Below are 12,467 nucleotides of genomic sequence, written 5' to 3'. Positions count from 1 at the left end.
GAAGATGGTCATTGCCTGGCACAAATGTTACTTGCCACTTATCAGCCCAAGCCTGGATATTGTCCAGGTCTTGCTGCATTTCTACACGGACTGCTTCAGTATTTGAGGAGTCGCGAATGGTGCTGAACATTGCGCAATCATCAGCAAACATCCCCAGTTCTGACCTTATGATTGAAGGAAGGTCATCGATGAAGAAGCTGAAGATGGTTGGGCCTTGGACTCTACCCTGAGGAACTCCTGCAATGATGTCCTGGAGCTCAGATGATTGACTTCCGACAACCACAGCCATCTTCCTTTGCATTAGGTATGACTCTAACCAGCAGAGAGATTTTCTCCTGATTCCCATTGACTCCAGTTTTGCTAGGGCTCCTTGATGCCATACTCAGTCAAATGCTGCCTTGATGTCAAGGGCAATCACTCTCACCTTACCTCTTGAGTTCAGCTCTTTTGCCCATGTTTGAACCAAGGCTGTAATGAGGTCAGGTGCTGAATGTCCCTGTCGGAACCCAAACTGGGTATCACTGAGCAGGTTATTGCTAAGCAAGTACAGCTTGATGGCACTGTTGATGACACCCATCACTTTGCTGATGATTGAGAGTAGACTGATGGGGCGGTAATTGGCCGTGTTGGACTTGTCCTGCTTTTTGTGTACAGGACATACCTGGGCAATTTTCCACATTGCTGGGTAGATGCCAGTGTTGTAGCTATACTGGAACAGTTTGGCTAGGAGTGCGGCAAGTTCTGGAGCACAGGTCTTCAGTACTATTGCCGGAATATTGTCAGAACCCACAGCCTTTGTAGTATCCACTGCCTTCAGTCATTTCTTGATATCATGCGGACTGAATCAAATTGGCTGAAGTCTGGCAAGTGTAATGCTGGGGACTTCAAGAGGGGGCCGAGATGGATCATCAACTCGGCACTTCTGGCTGAAGCTTGTTGTAAATGCTTCAGCATTATCTTTTGTACTGATGTGCTGGGCTCCCCCATCATTGAGGATGGGGATATTTGTGGAGCCACCTCCTGCAGTTCGTTGTTTAATTGTCTACCACCATTCACGGCTGGATGTGGCAGGGCTGCAGAGCTTAGATCTGATCCGTTGGTTATGGGATCGCTTACCTCTGTCTCTTGCATGCTGCTTATGCAGTTTGGCATGCAAGTGGTCCTGGGTTGTAGCTTCACCAGGTTGACACCTCATTTTAAGGTATGCCTGGTGCTGCTCCTGGCATGCCCTCCTGCACTCTTCATTGAACCAGGGTTGGTCTCCTGGCTTGATGGTAATAGTAGAGTGGGGGATATGCCGGGCCATGAGGTTACAGATTGTGGTTGAGTACAATTCTGCTGCTGCTGATGGCCCACAGCACCTCATGGATGCCCAGTTTTGCATTGCTAGATCTGTTCGAAATCTATCCCATTTAGCACGGTGATAGTGCCACACAACAGGATGGACGGTATCCTCAATGTGAAGGCGGGACTTCGTCTCCACAAGGACTGTGCGGTGGTCACTCCTACCATTACAGTCATGGATGGAAACATCTGTGGCAGGCAGATTGGTGAGAACGAGGTCAAGTATGTTTTTCCCTCTTGTTAGTTCTCTCACCACCTGCCGCAGACCCAGTCAAGCAGCTATGTCCTTTAGGACTCGGCCAGTAGTGGTGCTACCGAGCCACTCTTGGTGATGGACATTGAAGTCCCCCACCCAGAGTACATTTTGTGGCCTTGCCACCCTCAGTGCTTCCTCCAAATGGTGTTCAACATGGAGTACTTATGAGTACTGAGTCATCAGCTGAGGGAGGGCGGTAGGTGGTAATCAGTAGGAGGTTACCTTGCCCATGTTTGACCTGATGCCATGAGGCTTCATGGGGTCCAGAGTCAATGTTGAGGACTCCCAAGGCAACTCCCTCCCTACTGTAGACCACTGTCCCGCCACCTCTGGTGGGTCTGTCCTGCCAGTGGGACAGGACATACCCAGGGATAGTGATTGCAGTGTCTGGGACATTGTCTGTAAGGTATGATTCCATGAGTATGACTATATCAGGCTGTTGCTTGACTAGTCTGTGGGACAGCTCTCCCAACTTTGGCACAAGCCCCCAGATGTTAGTAAGGAGGACTTTGCAGGGTCGACAGGGCTGGGTTTGCCGTTGTCGTTTCCAATGACTAGGTCGATGCCGGGTGGTCCATCCAGTTTCATTCCTTTTTATTGACTTCGTAGCAGTTAGGTACAACTGAGTGGCTTGCTAGGCCAGTTCAGAGGGCATGTAAGAGTTAACCACATTGCTGTGTGTCTGGAGTCACATGTAGGCCAGACCAGGTAAGGACAGCAGATTTCCTTCCCTAAAGGACATTAGTGAACCAGATGGGTTTTTGCAACAGTCGGCAATGGTTTCATGGCCATCATTAGATTAGCTTTTAATTCCAGATTTATTAATTAAATTCAAATTCCACCTTCTGCTGTGAACCATGTCTCCAGATCAATACCCTGGGTCTCTGGGTTACTAGTCCAGTGATAATACCACTACGCCACCGCCTCCCCAGACGTATTGGAGTATTGTGTGCTGTTTTGGCCTCCTTATCTGGGAAAGGATGTTCTTGCTATGGATGGAGTGCAGCGAAGGTTCACCAGCCTGATTCCTGGGATGGTAGGACTGACGTATGAAGAGAGATTGGGTCAATTATGCGTGTATTTGCTAGAGTTTAGAAGAATGAGAGGAGATCTCATAGAAACCTGCAAACTTTTAACAGGACTGGACAGACTAGATGCAGGAAAGATGTTCCCGATGGCGGGGGTGTCCAGGACCAGGGATCACAGTCTAAGGATAAGGGGTAAGCCATTTAAGACTGAGATGAGGAGAGATTTCTTCACTCAGAGAGTGGTGAACCTGTGGAATTCTCTACCATGGAAAGCAGTTGAGGCCAAATCATTATGTGTATTCAAGGAAGAGTTAGATATAGTTCTTAGGGCTAACGGGATCAAGGGATATGGGGAGAAAGTGGAAACAGGTTACTGAGTTTGGATGATCAGCCATGATCGTATTGAATGGCGGAGCAGGCTCGAACGGCTGAATGGTTTATTCCTGCTCCTATTTTTCTATGTTTCTATGTTTCTATGTTTCTAATTGGTTAGTATGCAGGTACAACACATAATTAAGAAAGCTAATAGAATGCTATTGTTTATCGCAAGAGGAATTGAATACAAATATCTTGAGGTTATGCTTCAGCGATGCAGGGCATTGGTGAGACCACATCTGGAGTACTGTGTACAGTGCTGGTCTCCTTATTTAAGGAAGGATGTAAATGCATTGGAGGCAGTATAGAGAAGATTTACTAGACTAATAGCTGGAATGGGTGGGCTGTCTTATGAGGAAAGATTGGACAGGCTAGGCATTTATCTGCTGGAATTTAAAAGAGTAAGAGGCGACTTGATTGGTAAATATAAGATCCTGAGGTGGACATGGAAAGGATGTTTCCTCTTGTGGGAGAATCTGGAACTAGGGGTCACTGTTTAAAAATAAGGGGTTGCCCATTTAATACGGAGATGAGGAGAATTTTTTTCTCTCAAAGGGGCATGAGTCTTTGGAATTCTCTTCCTCAAAAGGTGGTGAAGGAAGAGTCTGAATATTTTTAAGGCAGAGGTAGATAGATTCTTGTTAAGCAAGGGGGTGGAAAGTTATCGGGGGTAGGTGGAAATATGGAGTAATCAGTTCAGCTATAAACTTATTGAATGGCGGGCAGGCTCAAAAGGCCGAGTGGCCTACTCCTGCTCCTAATTCATATGTTCGTATGTTGCCCTGTTGCTGCGCCTGTCTTCCTTTGGCTTGTGTCCTTCTGGCTGCGTCTTTGGAGCCAGAATTTCTGCATAGGCGGGCCCAGTGTCCTTTTGCACCGCACGCCTTGCACAGGTCTCAAAATGCAGGGCAATTTCGCCGTGAGTGGGACAGACTGCACTTACCACACAACATGCTTGCTCTTTTCGACCTGGTTATTGTGCCAATACTGTTGGCTGCACCTAGTGCTTGCTACAACGACTTTGTATTTCCTGCCATCTTCCAGCACAGCATCAATGCTGTGACCTTTCTTTTTTCCATGAGGTGTTTCTGAAACGCTTCAGTTGGTGTTGATATAATCACCAGCTCCATTATTTGGTCCGACAGCTCTGTTTCTGAGAAATCACATTCGTTACCCTTACTATGGCATCTACTGATGAACTGGTCTATTGATTCCTGTGGCTGTTGCCTGTAGGACATCAATTCCAGGTGTTGAATTCTAAAATTCACTCTTCATCAGAGCTGATCTTCTAGCACTTTCCATATCTTTGCAGGATCTTTCTGGTCCTCGATAGATAGTCCAGAGGTGTTGATTCTGTGTAATCCCTCATTTCCAACTGCTATTAGCATTTTTACAGCCTGTTTTTATGGCTCTACAATTATTTGGTCTGTGAAGAATAACAGCATTTTTTTTGTTACAACCGACCGCTCCAGTCAAAGCCCCCAGTCAAAATATATGATTCTGATTCTGGTCAGAGAAACAGACTGATACTTCAATCCTGTCGCTCCACAGATCGCCTAACATATCATTTAAAACTTTCCAAATTAAAGAGAGACCCAGCCAAATTGTACTATCAACCCCAGAATGAGGCTAACCAAACCAGGTGTCTTTAAATCAGCAAATTAATTCTTCAATTCGAAGAACTAAATTCATAAACACTATGAAGATATAAAGAACATTTAAAATAGAAAAAATTAGAGTCCTTGCAAATTTACAGTCCAATGTTGCTTGAAGTCCTCACAGAATGTTGCTTTCCTTCTCTAGCAAATTTCAACAATTAACGAGTTGCAAACACTTTCAATGGAATCAATCTGACTTTAGAGTTTTTTGAGGGATAAAAGATTGTCACAGTCTAACTTCCCTTCCTTCAGTTTAAATTACCAGACAGCTCTGTTTTGGCTTGATGTTCTAGAATTTTGAGAGAGAATAATTAAACAGACTAAAATCTTCTTCCTTCAGTTTAAATGGTTGAGAGCTCTTTTTCCAGGTGCTGTCACCACAGCTGCCTGTATGTCCCCTGTGTCTGTGTTCTGTTAAAACAAACTGTCTTCAACTAAAAGCCAGTTCAGAACTGAATTTTAACAAATGTATCGCATGTGGCTCACTCCCAGTGGCTGTATCTATGGTAATGAGAATGCACCCTTTGAATCGCAGTCTCCAAATGGCTGTTTCTAAGGCAATGAAAATACACCTTCCTATAACTCCTGAGGTTTGCTGGTTCTTAAAGCAATGCTGATCTCTTGCAAACCTTAAAGGCAAACCACATATTCTGAAAAAAAACTACAGGACCATGACAATTTAAACAGTTGGAACTCGGATAGTGAAGGCCTTCCAGTTCATGCTGGGACATTTGGTATCCAGATTTCTGCTGTTCTTTTGCTTTAAAACTTACTTTAAGAATTGTTCTATGACTCTGCATTGTTTCCCCTTTAAGAGACTCTCTGTTATTTATACTAGCTGCTTTGATTGACAGGAGTGGGTGTTTGCTAGTGCTTTGCGTTTCTCTTGCTTCCAGCACTTAAGCCTCTTCTGTTTACATAACTGTACAATAGGCAGTTCAATGGGTTTTTGTTCAAAGTTTATTATATTCTTCACACTGGAGTAGTTTTAATGTTTTTTTTTTTAACTGTGGCTTTGTGAATGGAATGTCTTATTCATGCTTGAGTAGTTTAATGGGTTTTTAAACTTTGGCTGTGTGGATGAAGGCTCTGCAGTGAGCTGGGTTTTCCCACATTTTTTCTAACAGATGTCTCCTGTAATGGCACAACCTCGATCAGCTTGGGAAAGGAGTCAGGTCTTCCTGTTTTTTTTCTACACAGAGCTTTTGAAAAAAAAAAGATCTTTTGAAGGACTTCAAAGCTTTTTTTTAAGCAGTATCCCTCACCCATCAGCACAATGAATCCCCCGATTTACTTGCCGCCTACCATTCTGTGCTCTGTCTTCTTCCGCTTGAGGTAAGTTTTTCTTTTTTCACCTAGCCAGTATTTTTCTTGAACTTTCTCTCTACTGGTTGTAGGAAAGGTTATGTTTAGAGCTGTTTTAACTGTGGTCTTCAACCTCAGACTTTGTCTTCTCATCACCGCTGCCACCACATAATGCATTCTTTTATGTTGTCTGATGCAACATAAATGAGATGTGTGGAGTCCAGTTGGTTAAAGATCTCAAACAGGTTTAACAGCGAGACTATTATACACAGTACAGAGCTAACTATTTACAGAACTTGTCTCTAGGTGTTGCAGTAGCAGAGTGACTCTGGGTTGGAGTCACCTGATCACGCCCTGGTACTTGGCTCATTAGTTCATACTAAGATCTTAAAGGGACATCACTCTTAAAGGCAATCATACAACAGCCACCACTTCCACGCTGGAAGAAAATGGGCTCCAGTCTCTTTGACCAAATTGGTACTGGATTCCTCCATGCTCCTCAGCATTGCATGCAGGTTTTCTAGCTGGCCCTTTTATTTTTGATTCGTTCATGGGATGTGAACATTGCTAGCAAGGCCAGCATTTGCTGTCTATCCCTAATTGCCCTTAAGAAGGTAGTGGTGAGCCAATTTCTTGAATCACTGCTGTTCAAGTAGTATAGGTACACCCACAGCCCTGTTAGGGAGGGAGTTCCAGGATTTTAGCCCAACAGTGGAGGAATGGCGACATAGTTCCAAGTCAGGATAGTTGTGGCTTGGAGGGAAACTTGGCAGGTGGTGGTGATCCCATGTGACTGCTGCCCTTAGCTTAGGTGGCATGTACCAAGCATTTCATTGTGCATACCCATCAGCTTTCTTTTGTAACCTGCCCCATGGAAGTGTTCACCTGAGACCTCTGGAGCAGAAGTCTTGTGGAAATTCAGCCATTGAGTAGCTGGCACCTTGTGGTACCTTTGCCCCCTATCTACAGTCCTGTCCAGTGATTCCCCACGTGCAATTCCTGCCTCTGAGTTATCCTCTAAAGTAGGTGCAGTGTCAATGTTTGAGCTGGTGGCTGTGAGCATGAGAACGGGTGACTGTGTTTCTTCGTCACTGTCTTCTTGCTTTGCTCCCACCACTGGGCAGGTTGCAGTCCTCGAAAAGGGACCAGGCTAGAGATATGGTGTGGGTGAGGGTAAAATAAGAGGTGCATGCTTAGACCATCTACAGCTTCTAAATCAGTTGAGATTGTGAGATGAGGGGGAAGTGGGATGTGCAAAGGAGAATTAGTTTTGAAGATACTGTCTTATAGAACCATAGAATGGTTACAGAATGGAAGGAGGCTAATTAGCCTATAATGTCCATGCCAGCTGTCTGCAAGAGTAACTCACCTCGTCCCATTCTCCAGCCCTTTCCCCATAGCCCTGCAAATTTTGTCTCTTCAGGTGCTTATCCAGTTTGCTTTTGAAATCCATGATTTAGTCTGCCTCCAACACGCTCTCAGGCAGGGTGTTCCACATCCTAACCACTTGCTGCTTAAAAAGGTTTTTCCTCATGTTGCCGTTGGTTCTTTTGCCATTCACCTTAAATCAGAGTCCACTGGTTCTCAACCCTTCTGCCAACGGTAACAGGTTATTTCTACTACTCTGTCCAGACCCCTCATGATTTTGAAAACTTCTGTCAAATTTCCTTTCAAACTTCTCTTTAAAGGAGAACAACCCCACCATCTCCAATCTATCCACACAATTGAAGTCTGTCATCACTGAAACCATTCTCGTAAATCTTTTCTGCACCCTCTCTAAAATCTTCTTATTCTTATTAAAGTGCGGTGCCCAGAATTTGACACAATAGTCCGGCTGAGGCCAAACAAGTGTTTTGGAAAGGTTCATCATAACTTCCTTGCTTTTGTACTTTTTGCCTCTATTTATAAAGCCCAGGTTCCTATTTGCCTTTTCAACCACTTTCTCAACCTGCCCTGCCACCTTAAATGATTTGTTCACATATACCCCCCGGGTTCCTCTGCTCTTGCACCCCCTTTAGAATTGTACCCTTTATGTTATTTTGCCTCTCCTCATTCTTCCTACCAAATGCACCACTTCACTTTTCTGCATCAAATTTTATCAGCCTCATATCTGCCCATTCCATCAGCCTGTCTATGTCCTGTTGAAGTCTATTACTATTCTCCTCACAGTTCACAAGACTTCCAAGTTTTGTGTCATCTTCAAATTTTGAAATTGTGCCCTTTACACTCAAGTCTAGGTCCTGGGGAGCCCCACTATTCTCCTTTCTCCACTTCAAAAAACAACCCTTCACCACTACTCTGTTATCTGTCACTCAGACAACTTTGCATTCATGCTGACTCTTTCCCTTTATTCCATGAGCTTCAACTTTAATGACAAGTCAATAGACTTGTGGCACTTTATCAAATGCCTTTTGGAAGTACTCGCTACCTGTGAGGACAAGGCGAAAGACTGCAGGGAGGACAGCCACAATGCAGACCAATGCACTGTGGCTTAGAAGGCTGTCCAAGCAGAGGAAGAACAGAACAGAAATGTAGTGGTATTGGGGACTCTATAATTAGGGGAATAGATAGCACCATCTGCAGCCAAGAGCAAAAGTCCCAATGTTACCTACCCAGATAAGGGATATCTCATGGCGGCTAGAGAGAAACATGAAAAGGGACGGGATAAATCCAGTTGCCATGGTCCATGTTGGATCAAACAACATAGATAGGGACAGGGAGGAGGTCCTGCTGAAAGAGTACCAGGAATTAGGCTCTAAACTAAAAAGCAGGATCTCCTGGGTAATAATCTCTGGAGCCACGTGCAAAATGTCATAGGAGCAGTCAGATCAGAAAAATTAACACGTGGCTAAAGGACTGGTGTGGGAAAGAGAAGTTCCTTTTCATGAGACACTGGCGTCAGTTATGGGAAAGGAAGGAACTATACTCATGGCACGGGCTCCACCTGAACCAGGATGGGACCCATGTCCTAGTGAAAAGGATAGATAGGGAGTTGGAAAAGGCTTTAACCTAGTAAAATGGGGGGAGGGATCTACAAGAAACGTAAGCAGCCTAAATGTAAACAAAACAGGGAAGGAGAGCATAAGAAAGAATAAAGTAAGGGAAGACATTGATGGTAAGGGAATGAATAGAGTTATACACTCGTATACACCCTACTGAGTCAGCGGCGCTTGAGATGGCTTGGCCATGTGAGCCGCATGGAAGATGGCAGGATCCCCAAGGACACGTTGTACAGCGAGCTCGCCACTGGTATCAGACCCACTGGACGTCCATGTTTCCACTTTAAACACGTCTGCAAACGCGACATGAAGTCCTGTGACATTGATCACAAGTCGTGGGAGTCAGTTGCCAGCGATCGCCAGAGCTGGCGGGCAGCCATCAAGGCGGGGCTAAAGAGTGGCGAGTCGAAGAGACTTAGCAGTTGGCAGGAAAAAAGACAGAAGTGCAAGGGGAGAGCCAACTGCGAAACAGCCCTGACAACCAATTTTACCTGCAGCACCTGTGAAAGAGTCTGTCACTCTAGTATTGGCCTTTATAGTCACTCCAGGCGCTGCTTCACAAACCACTGACCACCTCCAGGCGCTTACCCATTGTCTCCCAAGACAAGGAGGCCAAAGAAGATAGATTTGGAGTCTAAAAGATTGTTTAAACATAAAGTGAGAGGAAATCCTATTAAAAAGGAGTTGAATTGTCTGTACAGCAATGAACACAATGTCAGTAATAAAACAGGGGAACTGGTGGTAATCATGCATTGGGAGGAACCAGGCATTGTCGGGAATTACTCCGACAAGGCTACAGAAAAATCAGGACTTGGAGTTAAACATCGACCCGTAGAACATAAAGAAAAGATAGAGAGGGGTAAAGGGGAGGTGGAGTTGTTGTACCTACTAATGATAACATAATAGAAATCGAAAAGGAATGCAGCCATCAGCAAGACAAAAATAGAATGCATATGGATAGAGATAAAAGATAATAAAGGATTAATCACACTAATAGATGTAGTCTACAGATCACCAAATAGTGGAAGGGAGGTGGGAGAAGAAATATTTAGACAAATTAGCAAATTGAGTAAAAAACTGAATAATATTTATGGGGAATTCATCTAACCCAATATTAATTGGACAGAAGAAGAAGGTAAAGGGGATAAGGGAATGGAGTTCCTACAATGTGTACAGGACTCCATTCAAACCCAATATGTAAAAAGCCCAACATGGGAAGATTTGCTATTGAATCAGAGCAGTAATGAATCAGAATAGTTAAGAGAAGTGAAAGTAGGGGCACATCTAGGCAATAGTGACCATAATAAAATACACTTTAAGATGACAATAGAGAAGGACATAAATATGATGAAAGCCAGATGAATAGATTTGAGAAAAGCTAATTTTGAGGGACTGAGATTAGAACTTGGGAAAATAAAATGGGCAACAATATTGGCAAACAACGATATAGAACAATAATGGTAAACATTTAAAATGGTGTTCAACAGAGTGCAGAAAAAATATATTCCATGAAAAGAAAAAGAGCAAACTAAAGGCTAGTGAGACTTCCTAGATGAATAAAGACACAAGGGAACAATTGAGGGTTAGGAAAGAGGCATACATTAAGTACATAGACAACAGAGGAGTGCATGATAAGAGAAAATACAAAAGATTAGGAAATAAGTAAAAAAAAAAAATTCGGAAGGCAAGGAGGAACTATTAAATTAAATTATCAAGGGCCATAAAACAAAATAATAAAATATTTGACTGTCACATCAATAAAAAAGGTTGAGATGGGAATAGGACCATGAAGGGATAGACAGATAATACCATTGGTAATGATAGAGAGATGGCAGAAATATTAAATAATTATTTTGCTTCATTAATTACCAGGGAGATAGAACAAGTAGACATAACATTGTATGATGAGCTGAATAATGAAATTGGTGCACTTAAAATAAAAAGAAGGTTGTATTGAATAAACTAATCAAACTCAAAAAGAATAAAGCACTTGGTCTGGATGGATTGCATCTTTGCATTTTAAAGGAATCTAGGGAAGAGATAGCAGAGGCATTACTACACATATTTAACAATTAGTTAAAACAAAGTATAGTGCCAGAGCACTGGCAGATAACTAATGGAATTCCTATATTTAAGATGTGCAGAATATGCCCAGGGAATTATAAACCAGTCAGATTAACTTCAGTGGTAGGAAAAATAATGGAATACCTACTTGAGGAGTGACGAGAAGAACATCCAGAAATGAAAAATATAATAAAGAATAGTCAGCATGGATTTCAAAAAGGAAAATGTTGCTTCACCCAACTTATTAAATTTTTTGAGGAAGTAACAGAAAGGGTGGATGATGGTAATGCAGTAGATGTAATTTATCTGGATTTTCAAAAGGCCTCTGATAAAATGCCCCATAATCGACTAATGGATAAGGTCAGGGAATGCCGAGTCAGGGAACATGTGGCAGAATGGAACGCTGGCTGTCTTCAGGGCAGAAAGCAGAGAGTGGAAGTAAAGGGTAATTATTCAGAGTGACAGAAGGTGGATAGTGGTGTTCCAAAAACATAACTGTTGTTCACAATTTACATTAACAATTTGGATTTTGGAATCTAAAACACAACTTCTAAGTCTACGGATGACTCCAAATTGGAAGTGATAGTCAATACTGAGGAGGGCTGCAACAAATTACAGGAGGACATTAATAAACTTGCAGAATATGCAAATAATTGGAAATGAAGCTCACTTATTGCTTGGAAGTTGTGAGTCCAGGTGGGGTGGAGGACCAAAGAGATCTGAGAGTAGAAATACATGGATGACTAAAAGTTGCACTGCAGGTTAGCAAGGCCATAAAAAAAAAACCAAGCACTAGGCTTTATTTCTAGAGGGATAGAATTGAAAAGTAGGTAAGTTATGCTAAACCTGTGTTGAACCTTGCTTGGTCCACACTTAGAATACTACGCACAGTTCTGATCGCCATATTATAAAAAGGATATAGAGGCACTGGAAAGGGTGCAGAGAAGAGTTACAAGGATGATACCAGAAATGTGTGGGTATACATATCAGGAAGGGATGAATAGGCTGGGTCTCTTCTCTTGAAAAAAAGAGGCTGAGGGGTGACCTAATAGAAGTCTTTAAAATTATAAACGGCTTTGATAGAGTAGATACAGAGAGAATATTTTCACTTGTGGGGAAGAGCATAATTTGAGGTCATCAGTAGTCACCAAGAAATCCAATAGGGAATTCAGAAGAAACTGCTTTACCCAAAGAGTGGTGAGAATGTGGAACTCGCTACCACAGGGAGTAGTTGAAGTGAATAGTACTCACATCCTGACACCCCAGAGCCTGTCCATCATCTACAAGGCACACATCAGGAGTGTGATGGAATATTCTCCACTTGCCTGGATGAGTGCAGCTCCAACAACAGTCAAGAAGCTCAACACCATCCAGGACAAAACAGCCCACTTGATTGACACCCCATCCACCGCCTTCAACATTCAATCCCTCTACCACC

At 43.1% G+C, this 12,467-nt stretch overlaps 1 protein-coding gene across 4 annotated transcripts in view; it reads left to right on the top strand.

Moving 5' to 3' along the window:
• The window catches only part of glra2 (glycine receptor, alpha 2), a 215,694-nt gene that overhangs the window by 158,340 nt on the left and 44,887 nt on the right, over positions 1–12,467 (top strand). The window lies entirely within an intron of this gene.

This window comes from Heterodontus francisci, chromosome 10 (genome assembly GCF_036365525.1).
Source record: "Heterodontus francisci isolate sHetFra1 chromosome 10, sHetFra1.hap1, whole genome shotgun sequence".
NCBI lineage: Eukaryota > Metazoa > Chordata > Chondrichthyes > Heterodontiformes > Heterodontidae > Heterodontus > Heterodontus francisci.
Note: the sequence above shows the minus strand (reverse complement) of the source record. Positions and strands in the feature narration are given on the sequence as shown.